The 19,584-nt window shown below is 46.4% G+C and overlaps 1 long non-coding RNA gene across 1 annotated transcript in view; it reads left to right on the forward strand.

The window, feature by feature from the left end:
* LOC138569041 (uncharacterized) overlaps positions 1–19,584 on the forward strand; it is a 250,181-nt gene that overhangs the window by 228,941 nt on the left and 1,656 nt on the right. The window lies entirely within an intron of this gene.

Consider the following 19,584-nt stretch of genomic DNA (forward strand, 5'->3'; position numbering starts at 1 on the left):
AGCCGTCCCCTTATATGCTCCTTTTGCTCTCACCGCCGCGCCCAAATTATGACTCTGCATGCCCCATCCCCACAGAGGCACAGACAGGGTAAGCCCTGAGCGGGCAAGGCCCAGTCAAAATCTGTTAATGTCCACTCAGCAGCGCTGGGTGGGCCTTTACAGATGCTAAGTTCACTGCGGTGGGCCCAACTACATTAGCTTCAGTCCCCACATGCTAGACACTCCTGGCTACGGCTCTGTGAAGCACCACGTTCTCCATTACCTTTCCGTGGAAGTCCGCTGTCCCCTGGACCCAGCCTGACTTGGATTCTCATCAATCTCTGACTCGCCACCACTTCCATGCAGGGACGTCATTTAGGGGTCGCCAGGGGTCGCAACTGCAACCCCTGAGGACTCCCTTGCTACCCCTGTGGTCTATTAGAATTAGAACCCCCCCTTTTTTTTAATTGAGGCTCCTTGGCTGTGGCCAGCATCATGTGACTTTGTTTCTGCAGTGGCTGGTTTTCTGATAGCTATTGTGGGTAAGATAGCACACTGGGTTGAGTGCTCGCTGCTGCACTGTGTGTGTGTGATCTGCAGGTTGCAGGTTCAACTCCCAGCAAGGTCAACTCGGCTTTTCATCCTGCTGAGGTTGATAAATGAGTTCCAATACAGGTTGGGTGATATTGTATATATATTTGTTATATATGAAGTGCTTAAGTGTAAGTGCTATGTAATACCATATCATTATCATTTGGCCTTCGATGTCTTCTTGCATTCACCGTCATTTGGTAATATGGGCCTATACTCGCTGATATTAATGATACATATCGTGATCCATTCTTGTATGAAACACATATCACTTTACAGTGATATTGTAGCCATATTTTTCGTATTGTACTTAGAAACAATGCTATGTGATATCACTTCCTGTTTTGTCAAGGGGTGAAAGGTTGTTTTCCATCGCTTCCCGTGATGTCACTTCAGGGTAGGATCAAATGCCATCACTTCCTGTAGTGTGATGTCACTTCCACTACACTTGGCATTTTGGTGAAATGACGTCCCTGCTTCCATGCTTTACAGACAAGCGCTCTAGGCCTTCGCCTTCAAGGAGCACCATAGTCACACCTCGTAAGATTCAATCCAGAACTCACCCGGCCCAGTGCCTCTTGCGATTCCCTTTACATCACAATCCAGGTTCCAGAGCCACTTCCGGTTTCAGCCCTGTTACATGTTCCACACTATCTGTAAATGTTAATTTTCCCAATCACTCCGTTTTAAGGACTATTCCCATGCAACCATCTAATGTAGGCCTGTAACCTCTACGGATGAACGGCGTATATTGCTTCAAAAAGCTAGCTTCACCTGAAAAGCATGTTTTACATTTCCACCGGCAATCAAGGGGAGCAAATGTAAAAAAAAATAGAAACTCTCTTGCTGTATATCTGTGCATCAACATTTCTTTACCGCTTGCCACAATGCAGGAATGGTCCTAATAGGGGTGTTAAAGACCCCTGTCTGCACTTGCGGGTTATGATTGCTAACCAGGTTTCTGAGCAAATACAGGCCGAATCAGGGCCCAAGCTTGAGTGCAGCATGGGCCTTAATAATGGCTCCCGACACCATTATCAGCCGACCTGGCCTGCCAGATTGGGCGCTATTGATATCAGCACCCTGGTTTTTCAATTAGAAGAAACCAGGGTGCTGACAGTTATGTATTTTATTTGAATGAACGGGACACTCATACTAGCCTAAAATGGCCACCATGGGGATGGAAGGCGGGACTCCATGCAGAGCCCCTCTTCCATTTCCATGCCGGCCGGGGACACAGAACCCACTGCCACTGAAGGAACCAGGTTAGTGGAGTAGGGGGTGGGGAGCAAACGGACCGGACACTAGAGGAGAGGGGAGATAATCACAAATATAGTTTTGTGAATGAATTTGGAGCAGGCGTAGTACAACAGGCTACCTTCTCTTCCAATTGCTCAGAGGTTTGTTAGTAATATATTGAAGAGACTAAAGGCTTTTAACACTACTTATCATTCATAATTAATATCACAGACGCAAATTTATAATTCACGTTTTTACTATTAGTATTACTATTATTATTATATTTATTGAGCGCAGACCTAGCTTCAAGAGGCAACGGAGCGCTTTACAGAGATATACAACAATAAAGATACATAACAGAGTACTTTACGGAGATATACAACAGTACAGATGCATAAAAGAGTCCCTTTTAGAGGTAACAACAGAGCAGATGTACAGCAGGTGGGTAGAATACAGAGGGCGACAGAGGAAGGGCACTGCTGTATTGGATGGCAGGCAGAAGAGGGGCGGGCAGTGTCTAGCGAATCAGGTGGCACAAGGGGCGATGTGATGGCCTAGGTGTTGAGAAGGAGAGATTCCTTGAAGAGGTGGGTAAATGGGGTAAAAATTTAGGTATACAAGTTTACGGATGAAGTTGACAACTGTGATTCCTACATAATACTAGCCAGAGTAGTTGCCAATAGCAGGCCTTTAAATGATGGTCATGCCATTTCCCCAACAATAGTGATTCTGTCCTTAATACTGAATGTCAAATGGATCTGTCTATTTTATTTGTATTTTATTGTTTAAAGCGCGGGCATAGCGGGAGAGCAGCAGAGCACTGTAGAAGGTTTAGGAAGATGTGTTTGGGCGGGCATTGTTTAACAGTTGCGTAGTACGGAGAGATGCGTTCTGTACGTCCTTTGAGGTTAGTCCATGGTCCGGTGCTGTTGAAAAAGCATCGTTTTGAGAGATCACTGAAAAGCTCATTCAGGAGAAAATCAAGCGGTGGGAGAGGAAACTCACAGATTAAGTGTTTTAGCAGGAAAAAACATCACCTCCCATATTGGCCAAGATTGTAGTGTCAATGACAATTATTTTATGACATCTGTCCACCTCATTACTTCAGCTGTTTGGCAGCCTCAATCGCATAACCTCACGCTGTAACTTTCTCTCTGAAAATCCTTTCATGGCCCTCCTAGATCGCCTTGTTGCCTCCAGCTGAGTAGTCCAGTCGACAGGGCCTGCTAATGTCTCCTATTACCTTTTCACAAGCAATTTCCAGGCCCCTATATTTTACCCCACAGGGCATGCACATTGTTGCATAATCTTCCCCTTATGAGGATGTCAGATCGTTCCCCTTGATCTCTGTTCTGATTCTGACCCCGCTTCTGATTTAACGCTGAAAGGAAGGAAGACATCCCTTGCTCCTTCCTTCCTGGTAGTTTCCGGACTCTGCTTAATTCCAGGACTTTCCTCAATGTAATCACTATGGTCTGCCCTTTGTGGGCTGTGCTTCTCCAGCCATTTTTTACAAGATACAGAATTCATCCTCAAAATGCGATCGCAAATTAGTACTATGATCCCTTGCTCTCACTCCGGGAGATAAAGAGTACTAATTACTGTGCTTCGCTCGCTCGTTGGCAAAGTCAGGGAAGGGCCAATTTTAATGAAACAGAGATAAATGTCACCGTTTTGTTAAGGTCTGTCCCAGGCACTTCTCTGGTCACGCTGTCGTTCCTATTAGATGTTAGCCTGTTTCGGATAAAGACATTTTTCGATGACCATTAACATTTATCGCTCATCAGAGAAGATTAGCGCCCCCTGGGAGGGAGGGATGGATGGATGGGAAACCCATGACATCTGACAGGCCCGCAAAGGTGAAAAATGACAGATTTGAAAAAAAAGAGAGAAAATAAGTCTTTAGCATTTGAAGTTAACTTCTAATAGAAGCAGATAGTCAATTTTTTAAAAAATATTTAAAAAAAAACACTTAGGGGTCCAAATTATGCCATAACTATCCTAAATACAAAGTAGTCTCTTGACCTCTACTGTCCCGCTAGATTAAACACTTCCAACCATAAGGTTTATTTTTTTTAATTTCATAATTACAGGCAGCACAACATTCCACTTTGTTTTGCCATTACGTTTTTAATGTTCCCAAAGTACCCGGAGGAATACTAAACATTTATAAGAAATGAATTCCATCAAATGCGTTCATTGCAAGGCACAGCAAGCTGGCCTCCCAAATGTGCAATAAATTGTTCGGGGAAGCAGTTATTGCAGAACTATTTGTTACATAATGTTCTGAAAATACAACTGTAAACACCCGCGCTAATTTGTTGTATTTAAGCGGGATATTATTCAGAGCAGATTAGGTCTGCCTCGCTGGTTGCTGTTGAAATGCGTCATAAACTTTAGGCCGGGTGTTTGATTCAGCTCATGTTACTGGGAGCAAGGTAGTCAAGGCACAGGGCCACACTTCTACGGACTCTCATTGGTTTAGCAAGGCACGTCCTGTGAAGTACGTCATAATGAAATGATGATTAGCAGAGTGGAAACATGGAACAAAAGAAAAACAAAAACAACTTTCATTTATTTTGTGTTTTTTAACATGCCAACTGAGATCCATATCATGTCAATGCTGTTCGAAACTGCCCACATGCCTGTCACCTTGATACTTTAATGGAGCAAATTAGGGTTTTCACACCCCACAACCATTCCTTTAAGGCTCATGTTTTGCAAAATGACAGCTGCCCTGCAGGGTTACAGGGATGAGTAGTGACTGAAAGGCCTTCTCAGTACCACACTACCACTAACCCAGCAATGGTCCCAATTACAAAGGAAGACAAGGCACAACCTGAAAGGTATACCTCCTTCACCTATTGAAGGTAATGTGGGCCAAGAAGACGCTATACTCTTCAGATGGGGATGTAAGCTGGTAACAGTAGCCACCCACACATCAAGGATCCAAAAGAAAAGGTTATTTTATACAAATATAAAAATAGGATCTTTGATCAAACAAAAAATGCACATAACTAATTAAAAACACTAAACACCCTCCCTCCTCCTGTTGCAGAATGCAGACTCTACAGTAAAAAGGGCACTCTAGGTCTTGTAGACAGGGGCAGGACAGACAATATTTCAGCAGCAATGCTGTTAAAAAGAAGATGACTTTGGAAAAAGGTAGCGAGTGGGGTCCTACAAGTCACTAGGGCCCTCAAAGGCAGGCCATGTCCAAAGCAAATACCTATTTGTCTTTTTTCTTGCGGCTCAACAGCATCAAACCAGACTTCAAAGTGCTTTCTGAGGCAGTGATTCGGCATTGGGTTGGTGAACTGGGCGCACTGGGCAGCAGAAGCAGCAATGGGCACGTGGTATGAAAAACCTTGGGACGGGCAGGCAATGTCGGTGGTCAGTGTAGCTCACACGTGGTTGGATGCAGGAAACAGGGCTCAGAGCTGTTCCTTGACTTCTGGTTTGCTCGGATGCCCTCTCCAGGTTATCCATGGGCCAGGGCAGTGCTTTTATTCTGCATCTCTCAGCCACGAGGATGTACAGCGCACTTGCAGGGTACTGTCCCCCCTTTGCGCCCCCATTGAGCAAGGTCCGACTTACTAACTTCTCAGTTTCAGTAGACCTGGTCCAGCCAGCTAATCACCCCAAATGTGCCCTTGGGATGGGTAGGAAGCGGATCTTGCTTCTGTCTTGGAGTGTATTTCTTCACCTATACCAGATGAATTTGGAATAGACTATATTCCCAAAAGAGTCTCAGTACATCCTTCTTCATCTGAGAGGCCAGAAATGAATCAACAAGTGCGGAGTCTCCCCCCACGTCCATTTTTATAGTCAAAATGTCACAGTTGATTGATCCAAATCAAGGTTGTTATTAGGGGTTCAACCCAGGCTGCTGTAAAGAATATCCTTCACCCGCTGATGCTATAAAAAGTGTGCTCTGTCTGCAGGAAGTGGGAAGGTGGCAGAAATCTCTGGAATCCAAGATGGTGGAACCCCTCATTGGACTGCTGCTCTGTCCCAGCTTGCTCTAATTCTTAAATTTGAAAGAGTATTTGGTAATCATCATCCTGGTGTGGACTATCGATTGTATTCTGGCAGGCATGTCCTTGAATGGAGTTCCCAGACCACCGCCTGGGGCATTTCCTGTCCTGGGAGAGATTATGGCATTCCTAGACTGGATCATCAAAAGGGAAGCTTCCTGACCTCACCCAGAGCAGGCCTGTGTGGGAGCCAGACAGGTAAACCAGAATCAACACAGTCCTGCCCTAGAGGAGTCACTGATCCAGGTTGACAACTATTTGACACCAAATCGCCTTGTGGCATATAATTCATGTCCAATGGGCCTTCTTTAGCAGAAGCGAGAGTTGAGTCTGATATCAATCAGTATGTACTAGCTTGCTGAAGGCTCTAGTTGTAATTACAAATGGCTTAAAAATAATGGTGACCAGACAGTGTAATGTGGATTTCTGTGAGGCATCAGCATCAAAGGACATGATGGAATGTCGACTGAGGAATGAGTATGATTTCCATGTAACAAGGTACTGCCCCCCTTCCTTGTCTCTCATGGGGAAAAGACTGACAGGACAGGGAGATGGGGTGGAGAGACTTCTAATGATATGATTCCGTTGACGGTGAGGATTTCTGGGAATATAAATATTTTGGGATTGGTGTATCATTCAAGGAGATCAAGGACCACAGCTTGGTTCTTGACACGTCTAGCGAGTGATCTTCATACAGCCGAGAGCATGGCACCAAAATGTAGGCTCAGACATACAGTTTCAGGGTGACACCCAAAGCTGGAACCAGGGGGCTTAATACCAGTGAGGGCTCCCATGTAAAGGAGAGCCTCTTATTTGTGAGCATCTAGAGTCTATAAGAAGGACTCATGGTAATAATCCCTGATCAAACAAATATGGCGATAGGAAGTAATGCTGGAGACTTATTAAGATCTTCGGATCATATATTAAGTAAAGTTGTCTTTTTCTGCTGTCAAACTCCACGCACCTTTGAAAGACACAATAGTAAATGTGTTTTTCTTCCTATCGCTGCTTCACTATCAAGTGCAATTCGCCTTAGAATTTTACAATGCAATTTCATTGGTGCAAGGTAGACTTTGCAGGCTTTATGATATGATATGATATGGCATTTGTAACGCGCCTATACACAAGTGTTTCAAGGCACGACGAGGCAGGGAGGGGGGAACAAGGGGAAGACAGACAATGATCCTACTAGGCCAGGTGTCATTCAGACCGCGCAAGTGCAGGGGTAGGGGGAAGGGAAAAGTGCAAGGGGAAGAGGAGGAGGGAAGTGCAATACAAGTAAGTAGAGTAAGTAAATAAATAGGGCCAGCTGGTGGCAAGTGCAAGGTAAGTGCAGACAAGTGCTGGGAAAGGGGGGGCTGTAGGGATACAGAGACAGTCCCTCAGTGCAGGGGTTGCCAGGGAGGCAGTGCAAGAGGAGAGTGGCTGGGCCCAGGACCGAGGTCGGTGAGAGTGGCCCAGTTGCAGATTCGGTGCAGATTCAGTCGAGAATTTAGCAGGGGAGAGGGAGAAAGAAAGCAGAAGCAAAGAGGAAGGTTTTGAGGTGCTTCCGGAACCGGAGATGGTTCTCCTCAAGTTTCAGGGAGGCAGGAAGGCTGTTCCAGAGGGAGGCCCCTGCCACGGCGAGAGATCGACCCCCAACTCGTTGCTTCGAGAAGCGGCTGACCCTGAGGGAGTTGGAGATGGATGAGCGAAGGGCTCGGGAAGGAAGATATTTAGGAAGAGAGAGTTGAAGGCATTTAGGCCCCAGGCCCCAGAAGGCCTTGTGGACAATGCAGAGGGTTTTGAACTTAATCCTCGCAGCCACTGGGAGCCAGTGTAGAGATTTCAGTCCTGGAGAGATACGGTCCCTGGGCTTGAGGCCAAGGACAAGTCTCGCAGTTCTGTTCTGGATGAGTTGCAGGGGGCGGAGAGTGGAGGCAGGCAGATTAAGATAGAGGCTGTTACAGTAGTCCAGCTTCGAGAGAACCAGGGCTCGGGCGACAGTGAGCTTCTGGGGGAAGGAGAGGAAGGGAAGAATACCTCTGAGGAGGTGCAGCTATTAGTGTGAAAGAGTCATAAAGTAGCACAAGGGCTATACATTTCTAAAACAGCATATGGGAGTTAATTTAAAGAACATTAATGAAGAGCTATGATGATGATACGTGCATTCACACAACCTTGAGATATAGTTCAAGGTTAACCATACGAATAATCAAAATATATCATGCCAGCCTAACACAATGTATCATAGGTACATTATGCAAATTATAATGCTGTAATGTTTATTAAAGGATACAGTTTGCAGGTAATTAATGAACAAGAATCTCACAGAAAGGCATTAAGCGAATACAGTGTCAGTGTTTCCACATCCAAATAGCATCCAGTGCCCCTGCACCCAACCTGCAACATTTTGGGTGCATGTGCAATCTTATGTTGCTTCTCAGCTAGGTTTGTGCTGTATAACTCCTGTACATACATATAGCCATAAGCAAACATGACTTTCAAAAGTGGATCATCCTTCTCCTGCATCTCGACAAAACTTTGGAACTCACTCCCGAAGGAAATACGAACAACAGAAGACAACCTGAAATTCAGAAAATTGATGAAATCATAGCTCTTGAATGCATAGAGCTAAACCGGAAATGCCATCAAAGGGAAACAGCTGACACAAGAGGAACACCTAAAACAACCGAAAACCTAATGAACTGAAATCTGGATGCCCCAACGAAGGAACTCACTCCCGAAGGAAATACGAACAACAGAAGACCACCTGAAATTCAGAAAATTGATGAAATCATAGCTCTTGAATGCATCGAGCTAAACCGGAAATGCCATCAAAGGGAAACAGCTGACACAAGAGGAACACCTAAAACAACCGAAAACCTAATGAACTGAAATCTGGATGCCCCAACGAAATAAAGCATTTTAACACAAACCACCATCGAAGAATGTGAACCCTGCCAAACCAACATAACCACTGCAGAGAAGGGCACAGACTACTAACATCACTAGCTAATCCTACTAAAAAGTTTGAATATCCTACATACTCACTGTCAACCAACAAACAGAACACACACACCTGTACTGCAGCAGAAACCTACAACCACCACAAAATGCACACACTCAGCAACACCACACTAAACACAGCACACTGCTAAAAACCAAACCAATTACCCAGAAATCACCCCACACACACTCACACACCAAACACCACCTGACCCTTACCAACTAAAAACAAACCCAGCACAAAGGGACTGTTTTTTTTTTTTAACTGAAGCTACCAACAGCAGATCAAAGCTCTGTAGTGCTTTCCCTCTCTATCCCACTAATTAAGCCTTTTCAGCCCCATTCCTTTTTTCATATCCCCCAGAGCGCCCGGAGACCATTGAAAGGGCAGCAGTCCACGGCATAAGTCACAATAACATAACATAACATTCCAGTCTATGTTTTCTCCCTGCTGTGTGTGTGTGTGTGTGTGGTGTGTAATTCGGAAGTGCGCACATGTATATTAAAATTGTTTTAAGCATCTAGGTTTCATGTAAAGCCTTTTCCTAACTGTACAAACAAGGCCTATTCAGTTGGCCCCCAGAGCATCAATCTGGGGTATCAGTATCCTTACAAGTTCAGAAGAAATTGCCACTATGCAATTATTATCACTTATCTTTAGCTGTTTTTGTATTCCGTCACAATGTCACACTCGCAGACGCAATACAAAAATCCCTTAGACATGAATGATATGATAAGTCATTTATAATGCGCCTGTACACATGTGTTTTCCAGGCGCAACAAGACAAGGGAGAGTATGGGGTGAGGAAAAGACAATGGGCCTTTTACACGTTGTGCGGTATGGATTTAACGTTACCGGTAAGGGAATACCAGTATCGTTAAATCCCCATGCCAATTACGACCCGGCTCACCGCTATTTGCGGCACCGCTAAGTACGGTGCCACTAATAGCGGCTAGTCCGCGGGCGCGCGACCCTCAATCCCGTAAATAACGCCATGTCGCTAATAGCACCGCATCACAAGCCAGGCGGATGTGCTAATAGCGGCATGGAAAAGCCCCCAAAACCCCTTACCGGCATGGCGCAAATACTGGCATCGCGAACCACCCGTTATCAGAACCTAGCAGTGTTCCCACCTGCCACAGGTGGACAAAATCAGCACAGGTGGAGGCAATGGAGACTGTGGCAGCACAAAAGGAGCACACCACACCCCTTCACACACCCATTCCCACACCAGGATGGTTCCAATACTAGCAGCATTACATGGGCTGGAGGACATGATTGCAGTGCAGCAGCAACAACAACAGGTAGCACAAAGGAGACGCAGGAGGAGAAGGAGGAGGATGGCAAGACAGGCACAGCAAGCACCACCAGGGCACCTAGTCATACCACAGAGGCAGCCACCAATCCCCAGGATCCGAGCCAGTCCATTTAACCTAACCCCTGAGCAGATACACACCCTGTACCGTCTGGACCAGGATACCATCACCAGCATCGTGTACATGATACATGACGACATTGTCAGCCTCATAGACATCAGAACTGCCATTCCCCCCTCTACTGAAGGTGGTGACCGTGCTCCACTTCCTGGCCACAGGCACCTACCAGCATACAGTGGGGCAGATGCATGGCATCTCACAACCAGTATCCTCACGCACGCTGAACCAGGTACTCGATGCCCTCCTGAAGCATGCACGGGAACACATATTCCTTCCACGGACAGCCCAGGAGATCGCAAACACCAAAGTTGGCTTCTATTCACTGGCAGGCATCCCAAGTTGCATCGGGGCCATTGACTCTATCCATGTGGAATTGGTGGTCCCACATCACAATGAAGTAGTCTACCAAAACAGAAAACAATTCCACTCCATCAATGTGCAAATGGTATCTGGCGCTAAGAACATTATCACACATTGTTGTGCCCGATTTCCCGGATCAACCCATGATTCCATGGTCCTGCGTAACTCAAACATGCCACGCTACATGGAGCGACAAGCCGGACAACGTTCCTGGCTACTTGGTGAGTAGCAGGGCAAGCACATGGCAGTGTGATGTGGTGGGGAGAGATACATACTCCTACTGAGTGTTAACTGTCATCTGTAGGACAAATGGACATACAGATGTAGGCCAATGTCCATCAGGGAAGGCCGCAATGTCCTTGAGGAGAACCCACATGCAATTACGAGCTACACAACATAGAGAACAATCCAGGTTCCCGAATATTGCACATCCATCCACATCCACATTGCACCTCATGCCACACCACATACCACACAAATCAGCAACATGGCGTCAAGATGGTACTACAGAATCAGCGCAGCACAACATCAAGACAGCAATGTGCCCTTGAATGCATGCAAAGGTAACACCCCTAGCCATACCATTGAACCACACACTTATAGCACCACTGAAGTGATGCCACACAGCATGGCAACATTGATTTCGGAATGGCAGTACACTAGCAGTGTGGTACCAAATTTGCCTGGGCCCAGGGACACCTAAGACCTGGCCTCACCCAGGACATGTCATTTTCTGTCGGAGGCATGATTCGGGCATGTCCACTTGCAGGGTCAAGCTCACCTTTGCACATTGCAGTCACGCAGATCGTCTGCATGCATGCTGGTAGTCGTGATTTTGAATCACAATGCAAAGTCAATTTGTGTGACATGTAAAGGCCGCACCTGAGGTGAACGGTAACAGGTACCCATTCTTCACCCCATACAGGCAACACCGGCTATCCCCTGAAGAGGTGGCTCCTAACCCCTGTACGGAACCCACAGAACCGGCAGGAAGAGGACTACAATCGTGCACATACCCGTACCCGCGTCGTGATAGAGCAGGCATTTGGCCTTTCGAAGACACAGCTTTGGTGCCTAAGCGGGCCGGGTGAGGCTCTCCTGTACGGCCATGACAAAGTGCCGAAGATAACCATGGCATGTGTAATGCAGCAAAAAATGTGCATCAGATGGAATGTGCCTATGCCACCTGACATTGACATGCAACCACCAGATGAAGATGATGTTGATGGGGAAGAGGATGGGTGAAATGGTCCGGCAGGACATGCAAGAGGCGATGGCCAGGAGGGACACGATGTGCGTCAGCATCTGATGTATCAAATCAAATGGTGTCCAGTCAACTCGTCGAAAAAAAACTGGTCGACTGCAATTTGGTCGACGCAATTTGGTCGAAAACCATTTCGTCGAAAAAATGTTTTTATTTATATATTTATTTTTGGGTTTTCGTTTTGTTAAAAAAATGGGTTTTTAGAGAAAAAAAGGGGGTTGGGGGGGGACCCCCCCAAAAAAAAAAAAAAAAAGGGTTAAAATAGAAAAAAAAAAAAATTCGACGAAATGGTTTTCGACCAATTTGATTCGACCATTTGTCTGGTCGACCAATTTTTTTCGACGAATTCACTGGCAACCGTATCAAATGTTATGAGATACAAGGGAGAACTATTATGGATGGAGATGGGCATTGTTGCCCTGATGTATGTGGTGAGGCCCACAAAGGACGCTGTCCCCAATAAAGTACACATACACAATGATGAAGACCAAGCCTGTGTTTCATATTTTCAACAGTGTATTGTGATCAAAATGTGAACAAAAAGTGCATGGCCCCAACTGTGCAAACACCCTTTCCTCCCTCCCCCCACAACACTCCCAATAACACCCTTTCCCCTCTCCCCCCACAACACTCCCAAAAACACCCTTACCCCCTCCCCCCACAACACTCCCAAAAACACCCTTTCCCCTCTCCCCCCACAACACTCCCAAAAACACCCTTACCCCCTCCCCCCACAACACTCCCAAAAACACCCTTACCCCCCTCCCCCCACAACACCCCCATGTGAGGCTTATAGTGTGTAGGTGTCCTGCGCCACATGTGCCAGCAAGTTCTTGCTGGCCCTAATTCTCATGGCCTCCTCCGCCATTGGGTGGTTGGGATGGCGTGTGCCTCATGGTGCGCAGAGAGCGGCGCCGGGGGCTTGTTTGATGGGAACTCGCAGAGGAAGAGGTGCCCGGTTGATCCTGTGGTGGGGGGGTATTGTCGCTCCATGGCGTCCGCAATACGTGTGAGGGCCTGCCTAAGTTGGGCCATTTCCTCACAAATCCTGTTTGGGCAGGCCTCCATGCCCTCCCTTGTTTGGCTTGCATACGACCTAAGGTCATCCCTCAGACGGGCTGCCTCTGCCACATGCTGGCCAACCAGCGCAGTGATTTCAACCTGCCTCTGGCTGATGAGTGCAAGGTCATGTTGACTGGGTCCAGCTGTTGGGGTGGCTGCTGCGCCCTGGTCCATGCCTCTGGCATCAGGTGAGGACACCTGAGGGCTCCATCGCCCTTCCACGGTTTCGTTGCCTGATTCGACATGGCTACCTAATCATGATAATGGCCTTGGGCTTGGCTCAATGGACCGTGGTGGGCTGGGGGTCTGGCTTTGATTCTGAACGTCAATTGCCTCCTCCACATCCGAAAGCGGCGCAGTGGCTGCTGCCTCACCAGTGGAACTGGTGGCAGCAGAGTGCGGGCCCTCCATGCTGGTTTCCAATGTCATGGGGTACACTGCCGTGGGTGGAACAATTGCAGCAGCCGTGGCCTCAGGCTGTGTAGAACTGGTGCTCTTGCTGCCTTTGGCCCTCTGCTGCTGATCACTCCTCCCGGTTCCCCTTGAGGTGGTGGCGGTGCCACCTGTCTCATGTGTCCTGGGCTTTTTCTTTGCTGGTGGAGCAGGTGTCTCAGTGCCCGGTTCATCAGTGTCTGTCTGTGATCCTGTAGGGGACAAAAATAGTGAATATCATCGTTTATGGTTCTACGTGCCTTAAGCATGACCAGCTCCTCGTCGCTGAATTTTTCTTTTTCGCTGACGATCAGCACCTTTCTTGATGGCCTTGGGCATCTTCGCGCTATCCGGGATGATTTTGTGTGCGAGTCTTGTGTAAAGAGGTCCTGGATGCAGAGGATGGCAATGGATTGTGTTTTTAAAGATGGCCGCCGTGCTCCTTCCCGTTCCTGTGCGATGACGCTATTTCCGGTTCCGCAATTTAACAGTCACCGCTAAAAAATATAGCGTTGACTGCTAATAGCGGTGACCACTATTTGCATGTAGAGTGAGGGCGGAGGTGCTATCAGCACTCTCGTCGAAGCCGGTAAGGGACTTTTTGGGGTCTTTAGCGGCATGGCGGTAGGGTCATTACCGGCATGGCGCTATGCTCGTGTCCGCGTACTCGTAATGGTACGCTATTAGCACCCTCTTGCCAAGGCGGACACGTTAATAGCACCATGCCGGTAAATGTTGACTTTTACCGCACAACGTGTAATGAGGCCCATCTTATTAGCCCTTGTGACATTCAGATTGTGCAAGTGCAGTAACGCAAAGTGCAGGGGAAGGGGACAGGGAAGTAAAAGGGGGGGGCGGGAGGGGAAAGTGCAATCAGGGCAGCATTGCTCTGAATAAGTGCAGCCAGGACAGCACGGCTCTGTGCAAGTGCAAGGAGGCGGGGGACTGTAGAGGTTACAGTTACAGCCTCTAGTGCGCGACAGGCCACAGAGGCAGTGCGGGGGAGACCGATCAAGAGGAGCCAGGCACCCAGTGAGACTCTGAGGGTAACCAAGCAACCAGTTGTTTGCTTAGTTTTGGGCTCTAGAGGCCCCTTTGGGATAACTGGTTGGCAATCTATTGTAATGGTACTTTCCCCTTACTGGGACAAGGCACCAAAACAAATGTTAAAGTAGAAACTCTTGGTGCCCACCGTCTGTCAAACACTGCAGAACACTCTGGATGCCGTCCATTAAGCGTTGGGCTCCGAGTTCAAAATAAAAGACTCGACTTGCTAAAGGATGTCCCTTCACCAAAGCCACCCTGACAAAAAAGGCTGTAATAATTATGGAACTTGCATGCTAACCTTATCAAGGGCAAACAGAGCAGTCGGAAATGGAAGAAAAAGCTCAACGGAGGCTATAAAAAAGTAGAGAGAATCCACCATTTACCTCAGTGGTAAAGGTCAATTCAGAAACTTCAAAGGCTTAGTACACAGTCATGTAGTTAGCACATTTAACATGGAATGATGTAATGTAACATACGTAGCGTAGCCTGTGCACTAATAATTTACCAAACGCACACTACTTCAGAACACATGAAAGAACTCAGTTGTAAAATGAATAATTTAAAACACGTCATGTGCCTAAAAATCACTGTGTATGCAGCCTGGGCTGAATACATGTACGCACATTTTTCCTCATGAATATTAATGAGAGATATCCTGAAAATCCATCAATATCCCAGCCCTCGATTCCCGGAGTTGGACAACCTGGCCTTAAATCACAAAGTGTGGTCAACCTGGGAGACAGAATGATATAACCAAGATCACTTGAGACCACAGTCACCAAATTAGTCTCCATTCCATATTGTTCCTCAAGCAGAGTTTTGCTGTTCTTTGGAGAAAACAAGCATGCTGGAATCGCGGAAAGGTGTGAAAGGCTAAGGCAGAGGCAGTCATCCGCTTGTCCGAGTGCGGTGCATAAGGGGGAAGGAGACTTGGGCAGCATCGTTCCTCTCGCCTTTCCCCACCCAGATCTGAGGCCCTGCTTCCTCTGTAGGGAAGTGGGCAAGGTTGAGAGAGAACAGGGTTACAGTGTTCCTCTGCACCACAAGATGGATGAGGAATGTGGTCTCTCTGTTCCAGAATTCTGCTGAACACATTCTCCTGTGAAACTATGAACACATAGCCATTTGAAGGCAAAATCTAGCAAGTGATGTGAGCGTTTGGGCAACCGATGGCAATACCTTGAAAATGGTGTGAGGACTTGGGGAAATAGTGGTAATTCTGTGCATGAAGCCAATAAAGGGAGGCCAAGATGGGAGAGATGTGTTGTGAATGGGATGTTCACGTCATGAGCCTGGCTGCTGCCTTCTGCACTTCTTGGAGACCTAGGTAGAGTGCATTTGATCTCTCCGGTGAGGCTGCACCAATCATTTGCAATACTGCATTCTGCCTGCCACTGGGAGCCAGGGAAGAATCCTCTTTAATGATTTCAGGAGATAAATGCACAGCTGTACAACATTAGAGATTTCATCAACTGCAGATATTTAGGAATGAAGCAGGACACCTAGGATTGTGATGCCGGTGCACAAGCAATAGCTGCTGATGGCACCAGATGTGCAATGTTTTACCATGATTGGTTGGACAATCTGGTTTGGTTTTTTCCTGGGATTTAACTTCGGTGAACTGTGACATAGACAGGTCTATACCATTGGCAAAGAGGGAGAGAATAACATACTGGCACAGCGGCAGCACGGGCCTTAATGACATTTACAAGCAGTGTAATTTAAAAAAATAAGCCCACTATAAGTTATCTTCTAATACACCTTTTCATTATTTTTACATTTTAAATTGTGTCCAATATTATGAATTGCTGTTGTTTTTGGTTAGCATAGCATTTTTATTGTGCAGGTTTTATAGATGAAATGTATCCAAAATAAACTTATTGATTGATTGACATACTGTCCATAGTGACAGTGACCAGGAGGAGCAACAGGGTGTTTTGGCACAGCTAAAGAAATCATCGTAGAAGGTTCTGATAAGATTGGCCAATGGATGGAGGCACATTTTATGGGGGATAGCAGAAGTGGGCACAGAAAGGCTCGCTTAATTAATGTCTATTAAATTGGTTCCGATACTTTTCAATATTCATAGGAGCTATCAGGCTACAGTCTATCCTGTGACCCATGGATCCATACAAAACTCCAATATTCACCAACCAGGTGTAGCCACTTGGTATTGCCTGATGCTCTTCCCAAACTCAATACACCTGAGTTGCAAATATTCACAAAGGTATCTTAAATATCCTTTGCCTTCTCCAATCTGTATGTTTTGTCCGTATTATACTCTAACATCACTATATTCTGTGGTAACATGAATAATCATTCAATATGTAAAAAAGGTATTTTATTCCATGCTTAGTAAGCCAAAAAGGCTAGTGGCAAAACTAACTCCTAAGTCAAACAGTAGCTACAAGCCAATGTATTTCGGAGTTTAATTCAGGGCTTTTGACTTGAGTCTCCTCCCTTGTGTGCTCCAATCTGTCGTGATGGCGTTGTTAAAATGATGTGTAGTTACCTTCCCTCTACACAGCCATTGTGCATGTACTTTGCATCACCATCCTTTGAGGATGGGGTTCCATCACTTAGGTCAACGTTCTTTTTGGGCATTTCAGAGTTACTGTTCAGACTACATCTGCCATTTCAAAAAGTCCTCACGTAGTCCTCCTGTCCTTTTTATGTACTTCTCGATCTCAGTTCCTCTCTCTGGTTCTCTGTAGTCCCTTCTCTGTCTCTATTTTACCTTCTTTTTGCCATCTTATTTCTTTTGTTCTAACACTTGGGAAATGAACCATACACTAGCATGGCTTCTGGGACTCCCTCCCATCAATGGCTGCATGACCCCGGACACCTCTCTCCTCTTGCTGGCCCTCATGGTGGATACCGGCTAGTGATTGGAAATGTTTCTCACCTTTTCTCCAATGGATGCCTCATATATGTCATGTTTATTCACTTGCGTCTATAAGCTGCTTCGTTGCCTAGATGTATTCCTTTTCACACCCTTGCTGGCACAGTCAGGGCTGCGGGCCATGCAATAAAGGCACGTGTATGGTCCTGAAACCCTCAAATAGCCCCAACCCTTACCAGTTTACATATAGGGCCATATAAGTGCCTATCCAGAGTGGCCTCTCCTGCAACAGGCAGCCCGTATTCCTTACGGAAAACCTAGGCAATGAACTATCTCCCTGGGTGTCCCAGAGCATACAACTCCTGCCCCAAAACTCTGCCGTAGCATCTCTTTTATCTTAACATAACCTCTGAAACCCCATGTAGCTGCTCCTTCCCCAAGGATGCCTGAGCTATTGCCCCTGTCCCACTCTCCGAAATAACCTCTCCAACTATAGCATTTGCGCCCACAATCCCATACATCATCCTCTATTCCATGGGATCAGGTCCTGACAGTCCCAAACAGCATTCCCTGCTCCTCAGATCGTGTGCCCCACAGCCCCTAACAGCAGCCCCTGTATCAAAGTATATCTGGCCCAGAAACCGTCACAATATCTGTTGTGCATAGCGTTTCTGCCTCTAAGTATTTGTCCCTCTCTTGTATTATAGGATGCCTTCTCCAAAGACCCATATGAAACCTCCTTTGAGTGCAAGTATCTTTGAGCTGAATTCCCAGAAGAAATCCTTGTAGGTTCCACCCACTTCTGCATGCCCATCAGCCTTAATAGCATCTCTTGTAGCACTGAACCTCTTGCTCACATCCTCTAGCATGATTGTGCATGGATGCTTATGTGCAATGCCCTCAAGACTGGCCTATCTGGGCGACTGCTGTGATTGTCCCCTGCCGTGTCACGGGGTCCAGGGTAGGGTCACTTGGGGAGCTTCCCCCTACTGTCCAACATCCACTGGATTGGGGAGGCACTCATCCGTTGGTAGTCGCCAGAACCAAGCTGGGGAGTGCATCACAGGGGTCACAATGATTCATATGATTAGAATAGATAAAGGGGGATGCCACTGGGACCCAGACTTGGATTATTCAAGCGGGCACATGAGGGTCGAATTACTTAATCAAGAGGATTTCCCATATATTACTGCACAACCTCAAAGGATCTTGAAGAGTTGGGGAATATAAGCCCTCGCTGTGAACATACTGTAAGTCGTTGTAATAGGCACAAAATAAGGGGTACAGCGGCTCTACGTTCTCTTGCAATTTTACAGCATTGTCCAAGCACATTCCTGCTTATTCCTTTTGTAACATGACACCAAAGTTCTGAGTGCTTGGTTCCTTCAACTGCATAGAAAATTGGCAAAAGATGTGTTATATTTATTTGGTTATGGATTGATTGCGGTATATACATAACATAGGCCATTCCAAAGGGGTAATGGAACATTGTGTATTTGAAATAAAGGAAAGAGATACTGTGTATTTAAAGAGATGATTTTTACCAATGTTAATCAATACATTTGTTCTCAAACAAGGCAATTTGCAATGGTCTCCTAAATTTAAAACCCCTTTCTTGGAAGACTGGGCTATGCAACCTGCTACTAGTGTGTTTTTCGCCTCACCTGTGAGAGGTTCTAACGCAATCCTGCCGTGGCTTTTGAAGGGCTTTCAGCCAACCTTTTCTGTTGAACAAAACACTATTTTTCTTCTTACTTGGGAAGTTGCCTTATCTGGGAGTCAGTTTAGGGCAAGTTCATATGTGCTTTCACGTGTTTTTAACTCAATTGTCTCAGATTATTGTGTTGCTTCTCTATAATTTGCCACATACTTTGAGATCTTGCCATATAGACCATGCACTTCATAGTACAATGTGCAGCAGTCATCATTCCCACTCACATGCGCACAGAGACACACCGCCACAGCAAGCATGCATAGATAGGTGGACAAACAGTTCATGAATTTTGTTGGCCTTAAGAAGTGCTCTACAAAGTGTCCACACACGGAGCTATTGGCTAAAGTTATTTGGGTTCACCATGCTACCAGCTGTCCTGAGTAGGTAACTGCAGGAAAGGGATGGTCTACATGAAGATTATCCCAAGAGGAGCCTAGCAACCGCTTGGAGTGCTGGTGGGGCAGTTTCCGCAGAAGGTGATGTGGTGGTCCAATGATTGCTTGAGCAACAGCCTGAGAACTGTATACTCAACAGGGAACCTACCATGAGCTGCCAAGTGACCCGCAACTCGCAGGTTTTGCCTGCAATGAAA

Source organism: Ambystoma mexicanum, chromosome 2q, assembly GCF_040938575.1.
Source record: "Ambystoma mexicanum isolate Mex_15411 chromosome 2q, UKY_AmexF1_1, whole genome shotgun sequence".
NCBI lineage: Eukaryota > Metazoa > Chordata > Amphibia > Caudata > Ambystomatidae > Ambystoma > Ambystoma mexicanum.